We start from the raw sequence: 26,287 nt of genomic DNA, 5'->3' as shown, positions 1-26,287 counted from the left end.
TGTATCATCCTTCGTCATTTCCGCCACCTCCAAACAGACCCCACCACCAAGGATATATTTCCCTTCCCACCCCTATCAGCGTTCTAGAAAGACCACTCCCTCCGCGACTCCCTTGTCAGATCCACACCCCCCCCCCACCAACCCAACCTCCACGCCCGGCACCTTCCCCAGCAACCACAAGAAATGCTAAACTTGCGCCCACACCTCCCCCCTCACTTCCCTCCAAGGCCCCAAGGGATCCTTCCATATCCGCCACAAATTCACCTGCACCTCCACACACATCATCTGTTGCATCCGCTGCACCCGATGTGGCCTCCTCTATCTTGATGAGTCAGGCCGCCTACTTGTGGAACGCTTCAGAGAACACCTCTGGGACACCCGCACCAACCAACCCAACCGCCCTGTGGCTCAACACTTTAACTCCCCCTCCCACTCCGCCAAGGACATGCAGGTCCTTGGACTCCTCCATCGCCAGACCGTGACAACACGACGCCTGGAGGAAGAGCGCCTCATCTTCTGCCGAGGAACCTTCCAACCACAAGGGATGAATGCAGATTTATCCGGCTTCCTCATTTCTCCTCCCCCCACCTTTTCTCAGTCCCAACCCTCGGACTCAGCACCGCCCTCCTAACCTGCAATCTTCTTCCTGACCTCTCCGCCCCCACCCCCACTCCGGCCTATCACCCTCACCTTAACCTCCTTCCACCTATTGTATTCTCAGCGACCCTCCCCCAAGTCCCTCCTCACTACCTTTTATCTTAGCCTGCTTGGTACACCCTCCTCATTCCTGAAGCAGGGCTTATGCCTGAAACGTCGATTCTGATCTGCTGTGAGTTCCAGCATGTTTTGTTTTCAGTCCAATTGTGCAGGCCTTGTGAGTCTACAGTCAGAGTATTGTGTGCAGGCTTTTTCATAGAATCCCTAAACTGCAGAAACAGGGCCATTTGGCCCAATCAGTCCACACCAGCCTTCCAAAGTGTTTCCCACCTGGACCCATTTCCCTACCCTGTTACTCTCCATTTCCCCTGACAAATCCCTGAGCACTACGGGCAATTCAGCATGGCAAATTCACCTAACCGGCACATCTTTGGACTGTGGGAGGAAACTGAGCACCTGGAGGAAACTCACACAAACAAGGAGCAAATGTGCAAACTCCACACTCCTTCTTTAAGGAAGGACTTAATTAGTTAGGACTATATTCACTGGAGTGCATAAAATTCTCACAGGACTGCATACTGTAAACCAGGAAGAATATTCTCAATGATCAAGGAGTCCAGATTCAAAGATCACAGTCAAAGGACACAGGGTAAACCAATTACGACTGAGATAAGCAGCTATTTCTACACCTAGACAGCGGTGGGTGAGCCAGTGGAAGTTTCTGCCACAGAGAGTGGTTGAGGGCAAAATATTGAACATTTTCAAGATGGACGTCAATATGGTTCTTAGGGCGACAGGGATCAAAGGGTCTGGGAAGAAATTGTACAGCGAATAAGGTAATGAGTTGTGTTACGATATGGAGACAGACTGCCAAACGAAACTAACTTACCTCTGTATTCACAATACAATAAAGTTAACCTGTCAAAGACTCCCAAATAGTTCCTAAACAGACTAAATCGAACTGTTTCATTATTGAATCTATAATAGCTACCTTTTTAGCTTTCTCTGGCAACTTTTTTTCCCAGCTGCTGGCTAAACTTGTTAAGTTAGTTCTACTCGCACCCTGCAACTAGATCAGGGAAATTTCTGACACATTCAAAAATCTTGAAACATTTCCAGTCCCATCTTAAATCTGAATAAAAGCCTGAAGTCTAATTACTCACGCGAAATACCAAAGTCCAGATCTATGTTTCTGTGTTTCAAGACCCCGGACAAGATTCCAGTGGTATTACAACACAGAGATAGACCATTGAACCAAATCAGTCATTCTACCTCTGTATTCACAACACATTTGTAAATAACTAAACCATTGAAGACACCCAAGTAGTCACTATCTTGGTTTCTAACCAGATGTTTGAATGACCAATCTCAACCTATGTGAATAATTAATTACCAAACACTGGTTTTGTGTCATTAACAAAAGAGTTAACTGTCTATTAAACACACAATAACTTTAGCAGAGAGAAAATTAAACCACACGGTCAGCTGACTAATGCTTGTGCTTTAAACTTGGAGTGTCTGTTTTTAGCTTCGATTCACACAGAAGACAGACAGTCAAACAAACATACCTAAGGGATAAATAAAATAAATTGACAAAACTGACCAGGTTATAAAAGTGGCTTTCACAATGTGTTGCTTCACAGGTATAAATGTGACTGCTTTCCCTGAGATGTTAAAGACATTCCCATTCTCAACCCACACAGGTAAACACAGCAATATTTCTAACTCAGCTTTCCACTCTGAGCTTCTGGAATCTGGTATATCAGAATAGATCGGGAGCTTTCAAATTGTCATGCTGTCTCAGTAGCAGCCCAGAACCATGTCTCAGAAAACATAGTCAATAAAACAACTTTAATTTTGGCTCAACCCGATAGGCTGATTGACTCCTCCCAAGGCCACAAGTATCATTCAATAACTGCCATCTGCTTGAGCGTAAGGTCTTTTCCAGACTTGTTGGAATCAATTCCCAAGTAAAGGCTTCGATGATAGCCAACTTCTGCTATCGGTTTAAACAGATGCTCTTCCTGAGTCACTGTATCTGGTGAAATTGTTTTAACCAAGAATTAGTCTGCAATTAGTTCCCAGACCTTGACTCGTAAACAAAGACTTATTTGGTCTGCACTCTTTCCTTTATACACAAGCTGTCCCAATTTCCACATGCCATTTCCAGAAGGCGTTTGGTATGCTTTCCTTTATTGGTCAGAGTATTGAGTACAGTAGTTGGGAGGTCATGTTGCGGCTGTACAGGACATTGGTTAGATCATTGTTGGAATATTGCGTGCAATTCTGGTCTCCTTTCTATCGGAAAGATGTTGTGAAACTTGAAAAGATTTACAAGGATGTTGCCAGGGTTGAAGGATTTGAGCTATAGGGAGCAGCTGAACAGGAGCGTCAGAGGCTGAGGGGTGACCTTATAGAGGTTTATAAAGTCATGAGGGGCATGGATAGGATAAATAAACAAAATCCTTTTCCTGGGGTTAGGGAGTCCAGAACTAGAGGGCATAGGTTTAGGCTGAGAGGGGAAAGATATAAAAGAGACCTAAGGGACAACTTTTTCACGCAGAGGGTGGTACATGTATGGAATGAGCTGCCAGAGGATGTGGTGGAGGCTGGTACAATTGCAACATTTAAAAGGCATTTGGATGGGTATATGAATAGGAAGGATTTGGAGGGATACGGGCCGGGTGCCAGGAGAGGGACTAGATTGGGTTGGGATATCTAGTCGGCGTGGACGAGTTGGACCGAAGGGTCTGTTTCCATGCTGTACATCTCTCTGTCTCTATGATAAAAGAATAAAACTAAACATAATGAAACATCAGCAAGGATTCTGACAGTTGGGCAATGATCATTTTGAATGGTGGATCCGGTTCTAAGGACCAACTGGCCTACCCCCACTCCAGCTTTCCATGTTTCTGTGTTAGCTTCCAGTCTGTTTGGTGTGGCACCTGGACTGAAAGGTTTCCATGAATTGTTAAACCAGTTACCCTGCTTTCCTAGTTGATTCAAAAAGAAAGGTTGGCATTTCTGCAAAAACAGAACATTCTAAAACTCTATATACAGCCAAGGAAATCTCACGGTTGCATTGTAAATATGGACTATTTGTGTAGAGGAAGCATCCACATTTCAACGAGATAAATGAATAAATAATCTGTTTTAGAGCTCATAGCTGTGGGAATGGTATTAACCAGGAATATTTCATTCTTCAAAACTGAGACAGCACACTTGGGAGAGCTGAAGGGCCTAGCTTTCATGCTTAATTCGAAAGATGGTATCTCTGGCACGGCCGCACACCTGCCCCCACTGGCTGCCAGACAAGCTCATGCACTCCTAGCTGTGGAGTGAAAAACAAACCTTCTGAAACAGGGTCAACAGAGCTACCCACTGAGAAATGATTGCCATCTTTTTGCGTTGGACAAGTACATTCATAGAATCCTCTCCAGCAAGGCTTTCAATTCATATCACAGGGCAGTGGATGACCCCTTATGGGGTCTACTATCAAGTCAGTATTAATCCTTTAAGTAGATTTAATTAACTCATGCTAAGTTGCTTTGTGCCCTTTTATTTGAATGAAGATGATAGCCAGAGTTTGATAGAAACCCTGCAGTGTGGAAACAGGCCATTCAGCCCATCAAGTCCAAACTAACCTTCCCAAATCTATCCTCTTTCCCCTATACCTGTAATTCCACATTTCCTGTGGCCAATCCACCTAATCTGCACATCTTCGTACTGTGGGAGGGGACCAGAGCATCCAGATCGAAACCACGCAGAGAAAGTGCAAACTCCACACAGACTGTTGCCCGAGGATGCAATTAAACCTAGGTCTCTGATGCTGTGTGGCAGCAGTGCCAACCACTGAGCCACCATGCCTTACATCAAACTGCTAATTGATTTCTCTGTTGTGTGGATTGTGGAGTACTGCCTTTCTTCTAACTGGGTCTGCTGTGTGGAGGAAGCACACTTGACAGAGAGTGTTTTGGTTCGTGTCTGTCTGTCTGATTTAATGCTGGAGCTATTTTGTTCTTGAACAGTGCACACTGGTGAACCTTGTGGGAACTGACTTGGATATCTTGCTGAACCCATCAGTGTAAATGAGCTGAATTAGCATTTAAAATTGACGGTAAAATGCTTCAGGTTAATCTCTGCGCACTCGGAGAGACAAAGTTTGCACAGTGTCTCTATTGTGCAATTTAAGAAAAAAAAAACTGCCATCAGTGTATCACTTAATTCAGCAAGAATTTATTCTGGCGAATGAACAGGTTAATGGTGCATCTATTTTTAAGATGCCAACATCCTACTTGCTTACTGACTAAGCAAACTGAGACATGACATTACCTCTCCCATCCTCGGGGACTTAAATCTCAGCAACACTAATGTGTTTCTGTCTGTTTCAAAGCAGCAACTGCAGGACTAAAGTTCCAAGGTGAGATATTAATAAAGAAAGTATGTCTTGTAATAACAATTATCCACATTTATATTGCACCTTTAATGCATCAGAATATCCCAGGGCATTTCAAAGTGAACTAATCAGATAAAATAAACTGACACTGAACCACAGAAATAGATAGCAGAGAGTTGACTAAAAGTTCACTCACAGATTGGGTTTTAAACAAATAGAAATTACAGGGTCTCAAGCCATTGGTTTGATTTCTCTATGGGGTGGAAGAGGAGTGAATTACAGAGACAGGAATGCCAGAACAAATGCAAAATTTAGATCAAAATAGAGTGTGTTAGACAAACTTATTATTTAAGAGCATAAACAGGACATTCAGCCATTGGTCTCAGCTCAGCTGGGAAACATTTGTTCCTGAAAGAAGACAAAAGGAGCAATTGAGTGAGATGGAAATGGATGACAGAGATGTCAGTGATACTGCAGGAGCAAGAGTGGTGGTGAGCTGCCACCAGTCAGTGCCTGGGAAGTTCAGACAGCAGAAAGAGTTATTAGTTTGTGAGAATGAGGAAGTGAATGAACCATATATTGCAATCTTTCATAGAACATAGAACATTACAGCGCAGTATAGGCCCTTCAGCCCTCGATGTTGCACCGACCTGTCATACCAATCTGAAGCCCATCTAACCTACACTATTCCATGTTCGTCCATATGCTTGTCCAATGACGACTTAGTGTACTTAAAGTTGACAAATCTACTACCACTGCAGGCAAAGCATTCCATACCCTTCCTACTCTCTGAGTAAAGAAACTACCTCTGACATCTGTCCTATATCTATCACCCCTCAATTTAAAGCTATGCCCCCTTTGTGCTCGCCATCACCATACTTGGAAAAAAACTCTCCCTGTCTACCCTATCTAACCCTCTGATTATCTTATATGTCTCTATTAAGTCACCTCTCAACCTTCTTCTCTCCAATGAAAATAGCCTTAAGTCCCTCAGCCTTTCCTTGTAAGACCTTCCCTCCATACCAGGCAACATCCTAGTAAATCTCCTCTGCACCCTTTCTAAAACTTCCACATCCTTCTTATAATGCAGTGACCAGAACTGTACACAATACTCCAAGTGTGGCCACACCAGAGTTTTGTACAGCTGTAGCATAATCTCATGGTTCCGGAACTCAATCCCTCTATTAATAAAAGCTAAAACACTGTATGCCTTCTTAACAACCCTGTCAACCTGGGTGTTAACTTTCAAAGATCAGTGTACCTGGACACCGAGATCTCTCTGCTCATCTACACTTACCATCAGCCCAGTACTTTGCATTCCAGTTACTCTGAGCAAAGTGAATCACCTCACATTTGTCCACATTAAACTCCATTTGCCACATCTCAGCCCAGCTCTGCAGCTTATCTATGTCTCTCTGTAACCTACAACATCCTTTGTCACGATCCACAACTCCACCGACCTTAGTGTCGTCTGCAAATTTACTAACCCACCCTTCTACGCCCTCATTCAGGTCATTTATAAGAATGACGAAGAGCTGTGGACCCAACACTGACCCTTGCGGTACACCACTAGTAACTAGACTCCAGGATGAACATTTCCCATCAACCACCACACTCTATCTTCTTTCAGCAAGTCAATTACTGATCCACACTGCTATATGTCCCACAATCCCATTCCTACGCATTTTGTACAAAAGCCTATTGTAGGGAATCTCATTGAATGCCTTGCTGAAATCCATATACACCACATCAACCGGTTTACACTCAGCTACCTGTTTGGTCACCTTCAAGGGCCAGGCAATTTACAGGCTGAACTGGCACAAATCACTCATCCCAAATTGCCCTTGAGATGGTGACGATGCTTTGCCTTCTTCAACTACAGAAGTCAGATGACACAACATTAAAGTCCAACAGGTTTATTTGAAATCACAACCTTTTGGAGCTTGGCCCCTTCATCAGGAGAAGTCACTTGTTGAATCTAAATTTGCATATATCCTTAACTCCAGCTGGTCTGTACCTTCTGTTATTCTACAGAGTAGAATGGAAACTTGATCTGATGGGTTAATGGATTGAGGAGTGACAGATGAAGTGCAGCATTTTGGAAAGGCAAATCAGAGCAGGACTTATACGCTTAATGGTAAGGTCCTGGGGAATGTTGCTGAACAAAGGGATTTTGGAGTGCAGGCTCATAGTTCCTTGAAAATGGAGTTGCAGGTACACAGGATAGTGATGAAGTCATTTGGTATGCTTGCCTTTATTGGTCAGTGTGTTGAGTACAAGAGTTGGGAGGCCAGGTTGCAGCTGTATAGGACATTGACCACCCACTATTGGAATACTGTGTTCCATTCTGTTCTCCCTGCAATATGAAGATGCTGTGAAACTTGAAAAGGTTCAAAAAACATTTACAAGGATGTTGCCAGTTCTAGAGGGACAGTACTGATAGCTATAGGGAGAGTCTGAATAGATTGGGGCTGTTTTCCTTGTAGAGTCAGATGCTGAGGAGTGACCCTATAGACCCTATAGAGGTTTATAAAATCATGAGGTGCATAAATAGGATAAATAGACAAGATGAAGTTGATCAAATAGCTGACATTTTGCAAACTCATATGTATCGCTTGCACTATCCACTCAAGATACCGGCTTCAAGAATCTCACTCAACGTCACTCTGGAGTCAAGTTGAATCCAGACTTGCTGGAGGCTGAAAGATTCAGGTCTCAAGCTAGAATTATGGTCAAAATACACCTGAAGCTGCACTTGCTTTGTGTTGCTGCTCCTTCTCCCTGTCTGAATATTTTGATAATTAGAAAAAAATCATTTTTCTCTTCATCATTTCCTTTATTGAAATTGCAGTTCTTGTCACTAGGTAATGTTACCTGAAGATGTCTTCACTGTTGTTGGGTGAGCCATGACCAGAATCTTAGTGAGAGGCCCAAACTTCAGCTCCCCCCCATGGCTGAGCAACTGGAAGGTAAAAGCCACAATGTTCCAAGCTCGTTCACAAAGTAGTTCATGAATGTTCCTCCCCGAGGCCTTGTGTGATCATCATTCTCATGCAGCAGCACAAGTGTAGAGAAGTCTTCATGTCAGAAAGTAAACTACGGATTTATCGGCCTGTCCAGGTAGATGCAAGACCGCCAGTATTTTCCAGGTTGGCCAGGAGGATTATTCTCCTCTGAAGGAATGTAAGTTATTTCACGCCTGTACAGTCTTGAGCTGCACCCAGCACTGCTATGAGTAATTATGTGCTAAATCCATCAATTGCTCACAAATCAAAGCCTAGTTCAAGCAGATAAAGTCCAAGCAGCCAGAAGTAAGTGGTCTTTACCAATCATTGTTCAATAATACATTGTGCCAGCACAAAGCGACAGCTAACAAGAAAAGCAAGACTAACTCCTCTGCTAAAGATTTTTTTACCAGCCTCTCTGGCATCTTTTTAAGGTGGGTTTTGCTAGTAAGACCAACATTTGTTGTCCATCCCCAACTTTTATTGAAATGAACTGTTCACCAGGCCGTTTCAGGGGCAGTTGAGAGTCAACCACATTGCTATGAGTTTGAAGTCACATATAAGCCTGACCAGGTAAAGATAGCTAATATTCTTCCCTAAAGGACATTTGTGAAGCAGGTGGGTTTTTATGCCAGTCGACAATGGTCACCATTGGGAATAGTTGGGAAGTGTGGGCTTCTATCCCACCACTGAAGCTGCTGACATTTAACAACGCTGAATAATTCGGCAATTAGAAAAGCTGTCCCCAGTGATGGGACTATGAAAGCTGTGTTTATGATCAACACCATCACTGGGCCGAGCTAGCCCCATGAATAGAATTGAAATATTTGAAGTCCAACATTTAAACTAATCTGAGGTTTGATGCACAAGTAACTATGTTACATCCTACTATTATAGGGAGTCCAGCTAACAGGAATAATTATTGATTCCTGATAAAATCCACAAAGCAACAGACAGGCCGGTATCAGTTGCACTGGCTGTTTGCAAATGACAAGGGCTTCCACCTAGTATTGAAAAGGTTGGCATGGAGAGAAATTGCCATTGAATTTCACAACAAAAAGCAACATGTGATCGGTATGTATTCATTTCCTTGCAGAATGCGTTGTAAGATAAAACTACTGGCTGGCATCAAAAAGTATTTGTTATTTGTTTAAAAAAGTATAAGTCTAATTATTTGTTTTCTTTTACAATCACTTGTTGTTGCAAATGCCTTGAAATCACATCAGTCCACGCACAATCAATCCTGATGATCATTTTTAATATGACTCCTGTCATCTTCTTCTGGAGCTCACACTCAACGCTATGAAATCAGAGTGATACAAAACCTCCCTGATTTGCTAATGTCTGTTAGCTGAATGACTGTTTGACAAAGTCCTAGCATAATTAGAAGTTCATTTCAACCAATTAAACATCAAATTCCTGAGACTCTCTGGTGTGACTCTTCATAAACATTTGAATACTCTTTATTTTTTGTAGATAAAACATTTAACTGAATTGAACTAAATTAGACCAAATTAAAATAAATTTACTGGTCCTCATTTCAAGGGAGTTGGAGTATAAGAATAGGGAAGCCTTACTGAGGTTGTGCAAGGTGCTGGGGAGACCACAGCTGGAGTATTGTGAGCAGTTTTCGTCTCCTTATTTAAGGAAAGATATTATTTCATTGGTGGCAACTCAGAAATGGTTCACTAGGATGATCCCTGAAATGAGAACATTGTCTTATGAGAGAAGGCTAAAACAGGTTGGGATTCGAGAGATTGGAGTTGAGAAGAATGAGAGGTGATCTCTTTGAAACATTTGGGTTTTTCAGGGGCTTGACCGGTGAGAAGATGTTTTGCCTCAGGGGAGAGTCTAGGACCAGAGCTCAGAGTCTCAGAATACAGAGGTGCCAATTTAAGACTGAGATGAGGAGGAATTTCTTTTCTCAGGGGATTGATGTTTTCGAAACTCCTTTCCACACAGAGCTGTGGGGACAGAGTCTTCATGTATATTTAAGGCTGAGATCGATAGATTCTTGATCAGTTTGGAAACCAAGGGTTACAGGGAAAAGACCAGGAAAGTGGACATGAGGAATGTTGCATTAGTATGATCCTATTGAATGGTGATAATTTTTAGATTAGATTAGATTACTTACAGTGTGGAAACAGGCCCTTTGGCCCATCAAGTCCACACTGACCTGCCGAAGCGCAACGCACCCAGAGCCCTACATTTACCCCTTCACCTAACACTACGGGCAATTTAGCATGGCCAATTCACCTAACCTGCATATTTTTTGACCGTGGGAGGAAACCGGAGCACCCGGAGGAAACCCGTGCAGACACGGGGAGAATGTGCAAACTCCACACAGACAGTCGCCTGAGGTGGGAACTGAACCGGGGTCTCTAGCACTGTGAGGCAGCAGTGCTAACCACTGAGCCACTGTGTAAGGGGCTGATCAGTCTCCTCCCATTCCTATTTCTAATGGCCTTAAAAGAGGAAGGGAACATATTTGAATACTCTTTAACCAAAAGCAAAACATCAAATTGAATCAAATTATAAAGAACCAAGAAGTCATTGTGATTTAAAAGAAAACTGGGGAATTGAATTAAAATGTTACTGGTTTGGAAAATATCCACCCCGATGCCTCGGAAAGTTTTGATCCTGGCACGGCCACTCCGAGGAATAGGTACACATTGGATACTTCCTAATCGAACTGTTCGGAGATGTGGATGTTATGACACATCTCTGGAGCAGGTGGGACTTGAATCCAAGCCTCCTGGTTCAGAGGAGGAGATGCTACCACTGCACCACAAAGACCCTTAAATATGGAGGTATTGTCATGAAACTGTCAGAGATGTTATGATGTATTTCTGGAGCAGGTGGGACTTGAAACTGGGTTTTGATGTTTCTGGCTCTAGGACAGGGACAATACAATACAGTTTTGCATTTGAATTGTAACCTTAAAACTTGTTTTGACTTCTTATGACACACATCCAAAGTGGCTGGGACTGAAACCCAGGCCTCCTAGCCCAGGCTGCCACAAAAGCTCTCCTAGATATTTTCTAATCACTCTCATTAATAATGCTATGGCACACACACACACTGGAGAAGGTAGGATTTGCACCTGGGTCATTTTACCTTTAACTCTTAGATGTTCAACCTCCTATTAAAAAAGATTAGACATGCACAATATCCACGTGAAAATTAATATTTTGATCTCACCAGATGCTGTACATGTGACTCCAGACTCACTTCAATGTGGTTAGTTTTACATGCTCTATAAAATGGCCCCAACAAGTCTCTCAGCTCAAGAGCAATTAAGACCGACAACATCCACAACGCAAGAAGTATTGAACAAAGTGAGCTTGGAGCCGTAATGATCGGATTGATTCTTGGCTGTCCCGTGCCATAATCCAGTTAACCAATCAGCTACATACAGTTCACTGGGACAAAGGGACAGCAGTAAACCATTCAGCCCCTCAAGCCTATTCTGACACACAATGAGATCATGGCTGATCTGTGACCTAACGCCATATACCTGTCTCCGGCCCATCTCCCTTAATATCCTTGTTTAATGAAAAATTTATCTATGTCAGATTTTAGGTTGTGATGTGGAGGTACCGGTATTGGACTGGGGTGACCTTGCAGGGCTCCAAAAGCTTGTGATTTCAAATAAACCTGTTGGACTATAACCTGGTGTCATGTGACTTCAGATATTAAGTGAACAACTGATCTAGCAGCATGTGCAATTTGTGGAAGAGAATTCCAAAACTCTCTGACTCTATGTGTGTAGAAATGCTTCCTAACATCTCTCCTGAATGGTCAGGCCCTAAGTTTTAGATGACACCCCTTTGTTCTAAAATCCCCAACCAGTAGAAATAGTTTATTTTTAACTACCCTGTATTTTCCAGATAATACATTGAAAATTTTGATCAGATCACCCCTTAACCTTCAAAATTCTAGAGAAAACAGGCCGAATTTGTATTGTCTCTCAGAGTCAGTGAAAATGTAAAATTGTGGCAAATAAAGTTCAATATAGACAAGTGTGAGGTTATCTGGTTTGAACTGATAATGGAAAGATGAGGGTACTTTCGAAATGGTATGATGTTAAATACAGTAGATGTCCAAAAAGACTTGGGGTTTCAGGTGCATAGATACAGTGGCACAGTGCTTAGCACTGCAGCCTCACAGTGCTAGAGACCCGGGTTCAATTCCCACCTCAGGTGACTGACTGTGTGGAGTTTGCACATTCTCCCCGTGTCTGTGTGAGTTTGCTCTGATTTCCTCCCACAATCCAACAAAAATGTGCAGGTTAGGTGAACTGGCCAAATTGCCTGTAGTGTTAGGTGTAGGGGTCTGGGTGGGTTGCACTTCGATGGGTCGGTGTGGACTTGTTGGGCCGAAGGGCCAGTTTCCACACTAATCTAATCTGAAGTCTTTAAAATGCCGCAAACAGTTTCAGTAAACGATCAAGAAAGCTAATAGAATGCTGGTCTTTATATCTGGAGGGCAGGAGCATCAGGACACAGAGGTATGCTGCAGTTATATAAAACCCTGGGTCAGCCTCATCTCAAGTACTGTGAGCAGTTCTGGGCACCACATCTTAGGAAAGATATTGGAGGGAGTACAACAAAGATTTAGAAGAATGTTACATGGACTTCAGGGGTTAGGTCATGAGGGTCAGGGAAGGACAATCATTATTGGCCATCTACAAGAGAAACCTTGTTAAAATTAAAATTGTTATTGAGACAAACAAACTAAAATATACTGTAAATGGAGTTGAAGATAAAATGTACAAATATAAAAATGCCCATGTAGAGAGTCTAAAAAAATGGAACAAACAAGTGACTGTTGGAATGAATGTTTAGAAATTCAATTAAGACTTGATCAACTGTAAACAAATCTGAAATGGAACAGGTTTAACTCTCCCAATACATCCGCAAGGCTTTTTGTTATAATTACTACTTTGAAAATATATATTTAATATTGTATACTTAATGAACTGGTGACATTTGACATTTACTACAGTAAACCTCTCTGATTTAGGGAATAACTGTACACACACCATGTTACCCTTCTTCTAACAACTTGCATAAATTTCTCTCCTCATGCTACTGATGGGAAATTGGGTCTCAGATCTATTTAACGTATTTTAACACAAAAACAGATAGAAAAGGATTAGAGGTAGGCTATTTGGCCACTCCAAGTCTGGTCTGCCATTAAATATGATAATGGATTTCCTGCCTGCCCTCCATTATGTTTGGACTTCTTTGTCAATCAGGAATCTGTTGAATATCTTCAAAGCAGCAGGCTCCATGATTCTCAGGAGTAATGAATTCCAAAGTTCTAAGATCCTCAGAGTGAAGAAATTCCCTGTCATCTCCATTCTAAGTGGAAAACCCATTACCCCTCATGGATAATGGGGTGTTCCCTTGATAGATAACTCATCAAATCCCTCAAAGTTTTACATATTTCAATAAGGTTACTTCTCACTTTTCTAAGTCCTAATCGACATAGACTGATCCTTTGCTTAAAAGGCACCCTCTTCATCCCAGGAATCAAGTTAGTGACCCATTTCTGAAATTCTTTTTAACTCATTGATGGGTTGTGGGCACCAATGGCTAGACTAGCATATTTTACCCAAAGGGGAGTTAAAAGTCAACCACATTGCTGTGGGTCTGGAGTCACGTCTAGGCCAGACCAGGTAAGGATGGCAGTTTCCTTCCCGAAAGGACATCAGTGAGCTTGTGGGATTTTCCCCATCAATGGTTTTGTGGTTATTATTAAACTTTTAATTCCAGATTTTAAATTGAATTCAAACTTCTGCCTTGCTGAGATTCAAACCCCAAGATCCAGAAAATTACCTGGGTTTTTGAATCAATATTGTAGCAAAAATACCACTAGGCCATTGCCTCCCCACTTATATCTCCAGTACAAATACGTTCCTCATTAAATGAGGAGATGAAAACTGTACAAAGTGCTCAAGGTGTGGACTCATCAGTACTGTGCAGTGTAGCAAGACTTGAGCAATTTCATAATCCATCCTCAGATTTTCCCAATTTTATAATCTCCCGTCTGGCTAAAATGGCCAACAGTCTAATAATCTTCCCAATAAAATGTTCGATAACTCACGGAGATACCTCTATATTGTAACAAGATGCTACCCCTCAACATTTAAATAATATTCTGCTTTTCCCAACTTGGTGACTGCTGTCACTAAAATGACATTTTCCCACGTTATATGAACACAGGAAATTGAAGCAGGTTAAAACCATTCTAATAAGACTCGACGGGGTAAGGACGTTGCCGATAAGTATCATAGTTATGGGGTAGACCATTTAGAGCTGAAAATGTGTTGCTGGAAAAGCGCAGCAGGTCAGGCAGCATCCAAGGAGCAGGAGAATTGATATTTCGGGCATGAGCCCTTCTTAAGGAATGAGGAAGGTGTGCCAAGCAGGCTAAGATAAAAGGTAGGGAGGAGGGACTTGGGGGAGGGGTGTTGGAAATGCGATAGGTGGAAGGAGGTTAAGGTGAGGGTGATAGGCCAGAGTGGGGGTGGGGGCGGAGAGGTCAGGAAGAAGATTTCAGGTTAGAAAGGTGGTGCTGAGTTCGAGGGTTGGGACTGAGACAAGGTGGGGGGAGGAGAAATGAGGAAACTGGAGAAATCTGAGTTCATCCCTTGTGGTTGGAGGGTTTCTAGGCGGAAGATGAGGCGTGCTTCCTCCAGCCATCGTGTTGCGATGGAGAAGTCCAAGGACCTGCATGTCCTTGGTGGAGTGGGAGGGGGAGTTGAAGTGTTGAGCCACGGGGTGGTTGGGTTAGTTGGTCCAGGTGTCCCAGAGGTGTTCTCTGAAACATTCCGCAAGTCAGCAGCCTGTCTCCCCAATATAGAGGAGGCCACATCGGGTGCAGCGGATGCAGTAAATGATGTGTGTGGAGGTGCAGGTGAATTTGTGACGGATATGGAAGGATCCCTTGGGGCCTTGGAGGGAAGTAAGGGGGGAGGTGTGGGCGCAAGTTTTGCATTTCTTGCAGTTGCAGGGGAAGGTGCCGGGAGTGGAGGTTGGGTTGGTGGGGGGTGTGGACCTGACTCCTTCCAGGGAAAACAGTCCCAGCCTGTTCAGCCTCACCTGATAGCTCAAATCCTCCAACCCTGGCAACATCCTTGTAAATCTTTTCTGAACTCTTTCAAGTTTCACAACATCTTTCTGATAGGAAGGAGACCAGAATTGCATGCAATACTCCAACAGTGGCCTAACCAATGTCTTGTACAGCCACATATGACCTCCCAACTCCTGTACTCAGTACTCTGACCAGGGGAAATATCTTGATCCGTAGAAAGTGGTTGATGCTAAAACATTGTATGTTTTTAAGAAAGGGTTTGATATGTTATTTAAGGCTGAAGAGATTAAAGGGTGAAAGTGGGAACAAGAAACTAAGTGGAAAGACCAGCTATAATCATATTGAATGACACAGCACGCTTGAAGGACTGAGTGATCTGCACTTATTCCTATTTCCTATGTTTCCATTTGTTCTATTCAGTCTGCTTCACCATTCAATATAATCACAGCTTTTCTTGGCAAAACATCCACTTTCCCCTCCCCTTGAATCCCTGGGAGACCAATAATACGTGATCACAGCCTTAATATTTTAAATAATGGCATATCAAAAAACCTCTGATGTAGAAAATTCCAAAGATTCACAACTCTGAGTAAAATACAATCTCTCCAGCTTAGTTTGAAAACATTGGCTATTTAAACTGAAACTGTTATTTAAAAACAATGTGATTTTTAAAACAAATACCATCTGCCTCACTCAAGTAACCCATTACATTTCTTCCCCTGCCCACCAAATAATTTGTTTTTGTACTTATCCTTATATTGTCAGAAAAATTGTTTCTAATACACTCTGTCCTTTCAATTAAATCATTAGTAAAGATCACAAATAATGTGGCCTCAGCACTAAACTCTGTGGCACTCCTTATGTTAAAGTTTACCAACATCAATATGACCAATTTGTCCTTACTCCCTGTTTCCCATTGGTTAGCCATGCCTCTCACCATGGTAATATATTATAAACAACACCACGAGTTCTTTACGTAGTAAGTAACCCTTGGGATGACACCATGTTGACTGCATTTTGGAAATCCAAATACATTGCATTTACTGATCCCTCTTTATCTAACCTGCTTCAAGAACTCAAATAAGTTAAGTACGCACAATTTCTCTTCAAGAAAACCATGTTAACTCTGTTTGATTCTAGTCTAGTTTTCGCAACTTCTTACTTCCTGAATAATAAATTTCCGTTTTGTTTTTCCCAGTGATAAACTAACTGGCTTATGATTTGTTTTTGGTTTCTATAAGTTTATGGCTTCCCCGTACAATCAACTTGCCAACTGAGTAATGACATTTTCTCCTGTCGTACAAATTGTTGTGATTGTTTGAAATTTAGCATTCTTGCATGTGTCCTGATACCCTTAAGATAAGTAGCTTTGGCAACCTTTTCATTAATATTTGTCTGTTCTGGTCTATATATGAAGCCCTTGTTACCCTCGCAGTAAGATAAGAATTATTTGCTTTTTTTTTCCTCTAAAGCCTTTATAAACTGACAGTAATGTTTCAAAACTTAATTTGACACTATTCAAATAAACCATTAATTCAGTTTGGCATTAAATAATTGCATGCTGACAGCAATTTGCCTGCACAGTTCTCAAAACTAATTTTATGTGCTTAACTCTCTGGCAATTTCCTTTAGGATTTCTAATCATTAACAGAAAATGAACTTTTAAAGTTCTGACTTATTTCAATGTACGATTAAAAAGTCGTGAAAAGGTGTCCTTATGTGGTTTTATGCAGTGCCAATATATTTTCTTCATCTCAGTTCAGAGGCTTTACTCAATAATAGTTGACATGACTTTGATAGAGGACAATTATGCGTTTTTATTTAAAATATCTTTTTGAGTCCACAGATGGTGTAACAGTGAAGTTATGTTTAATTTGATTTTTTTACTGTTTGCTGAAGAGGTGTAAACATCTTTGGCAAAGCATTTACTGCTCCTCCTTAATTTAAGCCTTTGTGTAGTGAGCTACCTGCTGTAACCACTACGATCCTTGGGGCACAGGAACATGCACAATGCTGTTATGGAGAGATGTCCAGGATTTTGACGCATTAGCAGTAAAGGAATGGTGATATGTTTCCAAGTCAGGATTGTCAAAGAGAACGTACAGGCCAGGATGTTCCTATGCATCGGCCACCCTTGTCCTTCTACATGGAAGTGATTGTGTGTTTGGAAGATGCTCTCGAAGGATCTTTGGTGAATTTCTGCACTGCATCTTGTCAGGGTGGTTAGTGGCCCAGAGATGAATTTGCAGATAGTGGTGTTCCCATTGTGCCTGCTTCCTTTGTTCTTCTTGCTGGGGGAGGAGGGGAAGGGGGGTTGGTGGGGTGGGGAGGAGGTTAGAAGCTGCTGTCGAAGGAGCTTTGATGAGTTAGTACAGTCCATCACTGACATATATCAATTTGAAATCCTCCAGTCTCCCATTTTTGCCAATGTCAGGAAGGGGTGATTTTTTTTAAACTTCGCTGGAAGACACTGGCAGGCCTCATCATCATTGGACCTGCTAGGTCATTTCAGAGGGACATTCGGTCAAGATATAATGTGGGACTGGAGTCATGTCAAGATAATGTGTAAGTGTCAAACAGTTTTCTAAAGCATGACGGTTGGCAACATAACTTCACATAGCAGTCAGAAGCTTTATTATTCCCCTGGTGCTATTCTGCAAATTATCAGAGTTCATTTTCAGCAATGAGTTGCCACATTTAGTCCTGAAGCTATCAATCTGTGGGCTGATGGCACAGTATCCTGACCACATTCTGATCTCTTCCAGAATATCAGATGGCATGAGTTATACTGGATCAATCCAAACTCAGACTTATATTTATTTTTAGAGTGATACATTTCAACCCTGCAGCTTCTAACTCAACCACATCACAGTTTCTGTAAATGTCTTTTTATGCTGAAATGAAATCCCAATCAATGTTTTCCATCTGCATTTAATTAAAACAATAGGGATGTCAGTAATGTTTTCTTCTATTTCACTGAATTGTTCAAGACAAGAGATTTTTTTCTTACATTTAATCTTGGGATGTAGGTATGACTGGGCAGAATGCCAATCATTTGCCCTCAGTTATTACCCATGAAAAGCTGGTGATGGATCTTTCAAATGAGCTGCTATTGGGTGATGACAATCTTATAATGCATCTGAGTAGGAAATGTGAAGTATTTGCATCAAAACTAGTTTAGGGGGAGATGGGGGCTAATTAATGAATCAATGAGCTGGAAACTAAAGAAGAAAAGTTGCAACTACTGTGTGAAAGGAGCTGTAAGACTGAAGAGCTAATAAAGTCTATCGAAAAAGAAATTGTTCTGGTTTCTGTCTTGCTGCTTTATTTTAGATCTAAATTGATGTGGAGATCTCTGTTCACAGTTCACCAAAGTTTGATGGTTTATTCGGCTGAAGACACTCATTTCAGTTCTCATCTTTAAGTTGCTAACAAACCTTTTGAGATATTTGTAGCCACCAAAAACCACAAGACATTTATTTTCACTTTTTGTATGAGAAACATATAAAGCAGTGCCATAATAAAAGATTAGGTCTTCAAACCTTCAACCTGAAAGTTACCACGCTGAATACCTCCAATTTTCAAACAGTTCTTGAACCCTACCCCTGTGACCTTGTTATTGCTCTAATGTCAACACAAGTACCTCAGCATTAAATGTGTTTCATATCTTCCTGTAAAGTGACTTGAAAGCTTGAATAAACCAACAATGGAACAATAGGAGGTTATTCAGTTAGAACATGACTGATGTGTAGCGTCACTCCAGTCTCCTACTGATTCAATCAGATCCATTGATCATCTCATTTTTCCACCTTGAAAACTCCAGTTGTCCTTGAGCAACCAAAGCCTTTTTCACAATTGTAGAATAGTTAGAGCTATTTGGCTTATTGAACTTGCACTGTTACTCTGCAAAAGCAAGTCATCTACACCATTTCTTACCTTTCTCCTACAATCCTGCATTTTTTTTTCCAATTCTCTTTCGGAAGTCATGGTTGGCCATGATGTGTCTGTTTCACATTCTAAGGCCATGCATTTCCAACTCTCACTCCTCAATATATTAATAGAATTTTCTTCATGTCACCGTTGGTATTGGTTTGCCAATCACTTGAAATGGGTGCCCAATGCTTCTCAACTCATCCAACAATGGGAACAGCTTTTCTAAATCTACTCTGGAATGCAGTTACGAGCGGTGTTCCGCAAGGATCTGTTTTGGGACCATTGTTGTTTGTCATTTTTATAAATGACCTGGAGGAGGGGCTAGAAGGTTGGGTGAGCAAGTTTGCGGATGATTCGAAAGTCGGTGGAGTTGTTGACAGTGAGGAAGGAGGTGTGAGGTTACAGCGGGATATAGATAAGCTGCAGAGCTGGGCAGAAAGGTGGCAAATGGAGTTCAATGTAGCTAAGTGTGAAATGATTCACTTTGGTAAGAGTAACAAGAAGATGGGGTACTGGGCTAATGGTCGGATACTTGGTAGTGTGGATGAGCAGAGAGATCTTGGTGTCCATGTACACAGATCTCTGAAAGTTGCCACCCAGGTAAATAGTGCTGTGAAGAAGGCATATGGCGTACTGGCTTTTATTGGTAGAGGAATTGAGTTCCGGGGTCCTAAGGTCATGTTGCAGTTGTATAAGACTCTGGTGCGGCCGCATCTGGAGTATTGTGTGCAGTTTTGGTCGCCATACTATAGCAAGGATGTGGAGGCACTGGAACGGGTGCAGAGAAGGTTTACCAGGATGTTGCCTGGTATGGTAGGAAGATCGTATGAGGAAAGGCTGAGGCACTTGGGGCTGTTTTCATTGTAGAAAAGAAGGTTTAGGGGTGACTTGATAGTGGTGTACAAGATGATTAGGGGTTTAGATAGGGTTGACCATGAGAGCCTTTTTCCACGTATGGAGTCAGCTATTACGAGGGAGCATAGCTTTAAATTAAGGGGTGGTAGGTATAGGACAGACGCTAGGGGTAGATTCTTTCCTCAGCGAGTCGTGAGTTCAATGAATGCCCTGCCAGTAACAGTGGTGGACTCTCCCTCTTTATGGGCATTTAAACGGGCATTGGATAGGCATATGGAGGATAGTGGGCTAGTGTAGGTTAGGTGGGCTTGGATCGGCGCAACATTGAGGGCCAAAGGGCCTGTACTGTGCTATATTTTTCTATGTTCTATCCAAAAGCTTCATAATGTTGAAAAGCTTGATGAAATCTCCCAACTTTCTCAATGCCAAAAGGAACAGCCCTCGCCTCTTCTATTTAAACCGTTATTGACGTTACTTATGCTTGCAAACATTCTTGGGAACTTTATTACACCCCTTGTAATGCCTAAACATCCTGGAAACAATATTCTAGTTGAGGCTGACCCAGTGTTTAAACACAGAGGAGAAAGTGAGGACTGCAGATGCTGGAGATCCAAGTTGAGAGTATGGTGCTGGAAAAGCACAGTCAGTCAGGCAGCATCAGAGGAGCAGGAGAATCGATGTTTCGGACATAAGCCCTGCACCAGGAATGCCCGAAAAGTCAATTCCCCTGCTCCTCAGCTGCTGCCTGACCTGCTGTGCTATTCAAGCACCACACTCTCAACTCGGATCTCTAGCATCTGCACGTTCATCATAACTTCCTATCAAATGTGCCCCAGCCCTATATTTATGACACTCAGGCTCCCAGACTTTGTTTCAACTTGTCTCTAAATGTGTCCTGCCACTTTCAATAGCTTATGCACATATTTGATTTGATTTGATTTATTATTGTCACATATACCGAGATACAGTGAAAAGTATTGTTTTGCATGCTATCCAGTTAAGAAGTTACACTCTGATCTCTCTGTCCCTTTAGAATTCTGCCATTTATTTTCTATAATTTTTACCCTTTCTTCATGTCAAAATAATTCATGTTACATCATAGAATTACAGGCTTGTCATAACACAGAGGTAGGCCATTCAGCCCACTGTTCCTGTACCTATTCTTTTGCTTCGTGCCAATCTCCTGCCTTTTCTCTCAATCCAAGCACACCATTTCGATCCAAATAATCATCCAAAGCCCTCTTGAATTTCATCAACATTGTCCTCCAATTTCTGTAACCTGTCTATGTCATTTAAAATTCAGCATTTTCCTCTGCATATTTCACAATACCTCTGAGTCACAGAGTCATACAGCAACACACCCTTCTATCCAACTCATCCATGTTGATCAGATATCCTAAATTTATCGTGTCCCATTTTCCAGCGTTTGATCCAAATCCCTCTAAACCCCTTCTATTCATGTACTATCCAGATGCCTTTTAAATGTTGCAATTGTATCAGCCTTTACCACTTCCTCTGGCAGCTCATTCCATACATGCACCACACTCTGTGTGAAAAAGTTGCACCTTAGATCCCTTTTAACTCTTTCTCTTATTGGAAAATCTGAAAACTACATACTGTCAATTGAGGTATGGATCATTAGGACACATTAAGAACAGAAGAGAACAGGGGAAGAGCTCTACTAAAAACCTTCAACCAGTCTGAAAGAAACAACTCCTCATCATTACTCTGTTTCCTGTCAGTCTGCCCCTTTCCTGTTCCCATTGTTACTGTTACCTGTATTCCATGACCTCTAAGTTGTTCTTTGAGTCTGTTGTAAGATATTTTATTGAATGCACTTTGGAATTCCAGGAACAGCAGATGCTCAGCACTAAAACTATTACCCTCTCAGTTACCAGAACTCCAGCAACATTGTTAAACATGATTTTCTCTTAGTTGAGAGTGTGTTGCTGGAAAAGCATAGCAGGTCACGCAGCATCTGAGGAGTAGGAGATTTGATGTTTCGGCCAGAACCCTCCATCAGGAATGTGACGCTGTCTTCTTGATGATTTTCTCTTAACCAATCCATGAATGCTTTGCTTAATTAAACCACAATTGCACAAGTGACTATAACGTTTGGTCCGTGTTATCATTTCCACAGGCAGCTCCATCATTGAGGCTAAACTGACTAATCTGCCATTGTGGGCTTATCCTTGAATCCCTGTTTTGAACAAAGAGCAACACGTATACTTGGAGAAAGTGAGGACTGCAGATACTGGAGATCAGTGTCAAAAAGTGTGCACTGGAAAAGCACAGCAGGTCAGGCAGCATCCAAGGAGCAGGAGAGTCAACATTTCCGGCATAAGCCTTTCATCAGGAATGGTGGTGGGGGAAGCGTAGGGAGCAAGGGAGATGAGAGATAAATGGGAGGGGGTGGGGCTGGGGGGAAGGTAGCTGGGAATGCGATAGGTGGATGGAGGTAGGATGCCCTGATGATAGGTCGGAGCAAAGGGTGGAGTGGATAGGTGGGAAGGAAGATAAGACAGGTAGGACAGTTCAAGAGGGCGATGCTGAGTTGAAGGGTTGGATCTGGGATAAGGTGATGGGAGGGGAGAGCAGGAAACTGGTGAAATCAACATTGATTTATACTTTGACCTTACAGAGGTTTACAAGATTATGAGGGGTATGGATAGGGTAAGTAGGCAAAGTCTTTTCCTTGGGGTCAGGGAGTCCAGAACTAGAGGGCATAGGTTTAGGTTGAGAGGGGAAAGATACAGGGAAACGTTTTCACGCAGAGGGCGGTACCTGTATGGAATGAGCTGCCAGAGGAAGTGATGGAGGCTGGTACAATTGCATTAGTTAAAAGGCATCTGGGTGGGTATATGAATAGGAAGGGTTTGGAGGGATATGGGCTGGGTGCTGGCAGGTGGAACTAGATTGGGTGGGGATATCTGGTTGGCATGGACGGGTTGGACCGAAAGGTCTGTTTCCATGCTGAACGTCTCTGTGACTCTATGACTCTATGATTCCATGTGTTTTGAGGTTCCCAAGGTGGAAGATGAGGTTGTCTTCTTCCAGACTTTGGGTGGCTAGGATTTAGCAACGGAGATGGCCCAGGATTCGCATGTCCTTGGCAGAGTGTGAGGGCGAGACGATGTGGTTGACCACAGGGTGGTAGGGTTGGTTGGTGCATGTGTCGCAGAGACATTCTCTGAAATGTTCCTCAAGTCGGTGTCCTGTCTCCCTAATGTAGAGAAGACCACATTGACAACAATGGACACAATAGATAAGGTGAAACCAAAAGAGAAAATGCTGGAAAATCTCAGCAGTTCTGGCAGCATTTGTAAGGAGAGAAAAGAGCTGGTGTTTCAAGTCTAACTGACCCTTTGTCAAAGCTGTAGATAAGGTGTTTGGATGGTGCTGGAAAATTTCTGCCAGATGTGGAAGGATCCCTTAGGGCCTTGGACGGAGGTGAGGGGGGAGGTGTGGGCTCAGATTTTCCATGTCTTAAAGCGGCAAGGGAAGGTGCAGGGAATGGAGGGTGGGTTAGTAGGGGGAGTGGACCTAACAGGGGAGTCTCAGAGAAAATGGTCTCTTGGACGCATGCACTAGACAAACCCACCACCTTGTGGCCAACCACTTCAACTCCTCTTCCCACTCTGCCAAAGACATGCAAGTTCTGGGCCTCCTCCAATGCCAAATCCTGGCCACTTGACAACTGGAGGAAGAACATCTCATCTTCTGCCTTGTGACCCTCCAACCATATAGCATCGATCCCAGATCCAACCCTCCAACTTGGCACCTTCCTCTTGAACTGTCCTAACTGTCCATCTTCATTCGCAGCTATCTGCTCCACCCACTGCTCCGACCTGTCAGCATCACCCTTCACCTGCTTCCACCTATAACCTTCCCAGCTTCTTTATCCTGATCCCCACCCCCTCCCATTTATCTCTCAACTCCCTTGGCCTGCAATCAGCACCGTTCTAACATTCCTGATGAAGGGCCGAAACATATTCGAAACATCCACTCTCCTGCTCCTCAGATGCTGACTGACCAGTTGTTCTTTTCCAGTGCCACACTTTTTGACCCTCAGTATTTATGCTTGTCCAGTACTCAACACCATCACCAGTTGAAATGCTTACTCAAGTCCCTCTGCAATTCCCACCCTTACTTTCTTTGATGCATTTCATCTTGTGCCAGTGAGTATTAACCTTAGATGCAGATAATCCATCTAACACCTCCTGCCCATCAACTTTTAAACACTTCAACTATCCTAACAACCTCCACTCTCACCATGATCTGTGCAACAGTTTATAATAGACAGTTGCAAAGTATTCAGTTAATGCCTCAGTTATTCCCCCTTCTCACATACATGTTGATAATCAGCCCCTTCCTTCTTTCACTATTTATACTTCAATCGCAGAACTCTAAATGTCCTCGACACTCTCTTTTCATGCTTTTTCTTTACTTCTCTCATTTGTATTTTCAACTGTCCTCAGAACCCTTTAGATTAAGCCTGATTCTCATTTCTGTTATCCAGTTGATATTTATCATATGCATCTTTTACTTCTGCTTTACTTTACCCTCAATCTTATTCAATATCACATAAGAGGATACTATGGCTTTGAGAGGTATATTTTGTCTTTTTTTATGAAGAGAAGTTTTAAGGCAAAGGTGAGAAACTGTCTACTGAAATCACTTACAGTAAACAGCTTGTTCTTTTTTAAAGTTGGAACAATAGAAGCAGCCTGAACGGGTTGGTGCAACAGAACCATGAGTTGTAGTTTTAGCTTTCAGCAGTTGCTACTGAGATCTTGAAGAAATGGAAACTATTGTTCCATCTTTTAGTTACAGATAAAAGCTGGGGGTTCTCATCCAGTTGCTGGAGTTGCATGTGAGACAAATTGTTTTCTGAATTTGTTTTTTGTCAAGGGTGTGTACATGGGATGTTACTTTATTGAAACAGTTTATTAATAATGGTTACTTATCCATTATTTTGTTAAGCACTTCAATAGAATTACGGCTAAGCCAATTATTTTCTTTTTATCTACCTTTTGTTGTATTTTAACTGTAATGCTTGAATAAAGTGTGCTTTGCTTTAAATCTAGTTGTTTGATCAATCAAATGCATTGGGAACAAAACTCCAGCCTTTAAAATAAGAAACAGTTAGTTTAGGCTATCTTCTTCATATATTTTGTGGGGAGGGGTGGGCGAGTGGTCTGGTTTGGTGCATTACACCAGGGAGCTCGAAATTTGTTTGTATGTCTATGCCCTGTCATGGGAACATACCTTAACTATAACTGAGCTAACGCATTGTTCAGGGAAGCCATTGTTCAAATGCAGATTTGTCAGATAATCTTTGAATTTAATATATCTTAGCTAGATTTATAAAGAATGTAAACCATATTAATCCACTCTTTCATCATAACTATTTAATCAATGATGTGGAGTGGGACAGAGAAGTGAAAAGGTGTTCAAATGGGCAGTGTTTTTTTTTGCTTTATCATTCACAGGATGAGGGCATCACTGGTTAGGCAGGATTTATTGCCCATCCATAATTGCCCAGAGAGCAGTTAAGAGTCAACCACATTGCTGTGGGTCTGGAGTCACATGTACGCCAGACCAGGTAAAGATAGACAGGAAGGAGGCTGGAAAAACACAGCAGGCCAGGCAGCATCAGGAGGTGGAGAAGTTGATGCTTCAGGTGTAATCCTTCTTCACGGGCTCTGAATAAGGTTGAGACCTGAAACGTTGCCTTCTTCACCTCCTAATGCTGCCTGGCCTGCTGTGTTCTTCTAGTCTCCTGCCTGTCTATTTTGGATTCCAGCATCTGCAGGTTTTTTTGTCTCAATCCAGGTAAAGTTGGCAGTTCTCTTCTGTAAAGGGCATTAGTGAACCAGATTGGTATTTTCCCCCAACAATTGACAATGGATTTATGGTCATCATTCGATTCTTAATTCCAGATTTTCTTTTTTTAAATTGAATTCAATTTCCACCATCTGCTATGGCAGGATTCAATCCCAGGTAGACCGAACATTACCTGGGTCTCTGGATTAACAGTCCAGCAATAATATCACTAGGCCATTGTCGCCATTTTGATACTCAGGTCGAAATGTGACTGTGCCAAACATGTGAACAAGGAAAGCTCCAGAGAAGTAGAGAGAAGGAGATTCAAAACTTTAAACCAAGGCAATAGGCTCTTTATCTCCCCTGTTCCTTCTTATCTAATTTCTCTCACAACCCAACTGTTTACTCAAATGTTAGGTAAGCCAAGAACTGAAGTCTGTAATGCATTGCAATATTGATCTGACACAACTATTAAATATGACATCTGACTCATTTAATGTTTAGATAAGATTAT

The sequence above is a fragment of the Hemiscyllium ocellatum genome, chromosome 11, assembly GCF_020745735.1.
Source record: "Hemiscyllium ocellatum isolate sHemOce1 chromosome 11, sHemOce1.pat.X.cur, whole genome shotgun sequence".
Classification (NCBI taxonomy): domain Eukaryota; kingdom Metazoa; phylum Chordata; class Chondrichthyes; order Orectolobiformes; family Hemiscylliidae; genus Hemiscyllium; species Hemiscyllium ocellatum.
The sequence above is the reverse complement of the archived record's forward strand: the minus strand, read 5'-3'. Positions refer to the sequence as shown.